Raw genomic sequence first — 2,704 nt, 5'->3', positions numbered from 1 at the left:
TTCATCGAAAATCGATGGACGAACAACAAGATTTACAAAAAAGCAGTTGCCAATATGAATTTTTGGTGTTAACGAATGAATGTCTGAATATTTTGTCTCAATCTTTTATGGCCTCGTCATCATGGTTTTTCTCCCAAGTGGCAAGCATATCTATTTCATGGTGGGATTGAAGCTGTGGTTACTGCTTGGGGGAAAACAGGCAGGTGGGCTACCTTCTGCCTGGAAGGGAGTGGTGGTAATGTTAGTTCTTCTTGAATAAGTCGTTCTCTTAATCCAGATGTAGATAAACATGTTGGCCTTTAACCTTGCAAGATTGGGGAGAAAGTTGCGGGACATTGAAAACCTGGATGAAGCAAATTATCTTGACAAAAATGGCATTGATCACTCCCTTAGATTACCTCAGCATTTAAATCAGTGTGTTTTAAGCTTTGCAACTTTAAGATGTGTGGACAGAGTCAGCTTAGGATAAGACCAAATAGGCAACAGTCAAATTTTAGCAGTGCCAAAATGAAAAAGACTACAGTACTGAAAAACACAATAAAAAAGAACTGCTGTCATATGACATTGGGTGCTAATGTAATTAAAATTAATTACTGTGTAAGTAGGGAGAAAATGTCCAAGAAAAGAAAACAAATTACCCAGGATTCAAAATTATGTGTAAAACTCAAAAGCTCAAAGACAAAAAGGTGATTTTTTTGAAATTTCTAAAATTGGAAGATGAGCCAAATCATAGTGGGCGCCAGAATATGACTTTCCAAAGAGGATAAAATATCTGGAACCTACCATGGTGTGGACTTCCAGAATTCCCCAGCCAGAATTCTGGGAGATGAAATCCACACACCTTAAAAGTTGCCAAATTTGAAAAATACTGGGCTAAATGGATTGCATCCCCCCCCCCCGTCCATTAAAATTCCCAACATCTATCTTAGTGTCCTAGAGTGTCTGTGATGTTGAGCATAAGGGACATTATATGGTACTTTTCCTTCCTGAACAGGCAGTTCTAGTTGGCGGTCTTGAGGATAAGCAGTTGAGCCATTTGCCAATCCTTTATTGCAATCTTTTTTTGCAGGAGGAACCCCTGGCAACAGTAGCTGATGCCCTTATCCCCACCAACACATTTCTTGGGCTGCCTTTAAAAATAGCCTTGAAATTTGATACTTATTGAACAGGGAGAGCTGTTTCACCTGAATGGCATGTACTGCATTGCCTGTTACATTTCTGATTTCCTTTTGAAAGTTGATAAAGCCCTAGGCTGTTTGGGTCTAAGTTACCTTAAAAACCTCTTTTAATTACATCTGCTCATCTTATATCAGATGAGGAAGGATTACTCCTACACTTTAGAAGGGTGGAAGCTCAGAAACCTTTTCTGTGATTCCTCTGACACTTTAAAATAGCTTGATCCCCAAGCTCCAAATGTTTCTCTCTCCCCCTCTCCCAGTATACCCTTAAGCCTTTTGGAAAACACAAAGGATGTACTTTTGTTGAATGCAATTTTTACAATTAGCTTCAGCTTTTAAACTATTTCATTCGGTTGTATGCAGCTTTTGATTTTTAATGGTATACCTAGAGAGTATTGAATATGGTAGGTACAAGCTGTGCAATAAATAATATTTAGAAGTCAGAATGCTAGACCATGTTAGGCCTGCTACTGGATTCCTTTATTCATCAATGTTAGGCATTTACATGAGCGACCAAATTCTTTCTGCACAATTATTGCTCCACCTGAAGCAGTAGGTCATTTCCCCCACATTAGTGAGAGCAATGGAGGCAAGAAATAGAAATAAATAAATAAAATTCCTTAATACCTTGCTCCAAAGCTGCTTTCACCCTTCAAATACCAACAGCAATGTTTTGGGAATTCTGGAAACTTTAAAGTCTAAGAAATCTTTTAAATATAATGATTCACTTCATGAGAGATATTTCTAAGGCAGGCATGTCAAACTCACGACATCATGTGACGTCGCGCGACATATCGCGACGTTTTCCCCATTGCCAGCAATGGGGTGAGTGCGGTTTTGGCGTGATGCATCTGGCCTGCAGGCCGGCAGTTTGACATGCCTGCTGTAGGGTAATTAGAATGAGACACTGAGGGGAGCTAGAGTAATATTCTATATATGATAGGGACTAGTAGTTTACCTAAGAGGGGGAGAATCAGAGGTATATTATGCAGCAGGTTACTGTTGCTATGAGATCAGTTTTCCAACTGTCCTCACATTGGTTTGCACACTGCATTAAGCCATAATTGATTTTAAATTTGGTTTACTAATTAAGTTGGCTTGCTCATAGATGTTAAAGTATAAATTCACGCTTAGCAAATGTTACTAGTTACATTCACACATTGTTTTAAGCTGAAACCAAGCAAGTAATATTTTTGTTTAGTACCATGTAGGAACCCCGACATCTACATTGATATTTCAGAACTGCCTCATGTAAGAAAACACAAATCAGTGCAAGGGAAGTTTGGACAGATCTATACATTTGGCAAGAAATGTATAGAAAACGAGGTATTTCACAAGGCCCTAGTTGCTAAAAAAAAAAAAAAGATTCTGGGTCTCAGGTCTACTTGAACATAGAACACAGTCAAGGATAAAGAGAGATACTGTATCTACATGTTCAAATACACTCATGATAATGACTAAATTTCAGAGTGAAGCCCTAGCTCTAAACTGAGTGTTTGAATAAACGGAAAGGCATTGATAAATTC

Source organism: Protobothrops mucrosquamatus, unplaced genomic scaffold (genome assembly GCF_001527695.2).
Source record: "Protobothrops mucrosquamatus isolate PMUCROS unplaced genomic scaffold, P.Mucros_1.0 scaffold286, whole genome shotgun sequence".
NCBI classification, from domain to species: domain Eukaryota; kingdom Metazoa; phylum Chordata; class Lepidosauria; order Squamata; family Viperidae; genus Protobothrops; species Protobothrops mucrosquamatus.
This window is presented reverse-complemented; position numbering follows the sequence as displayed.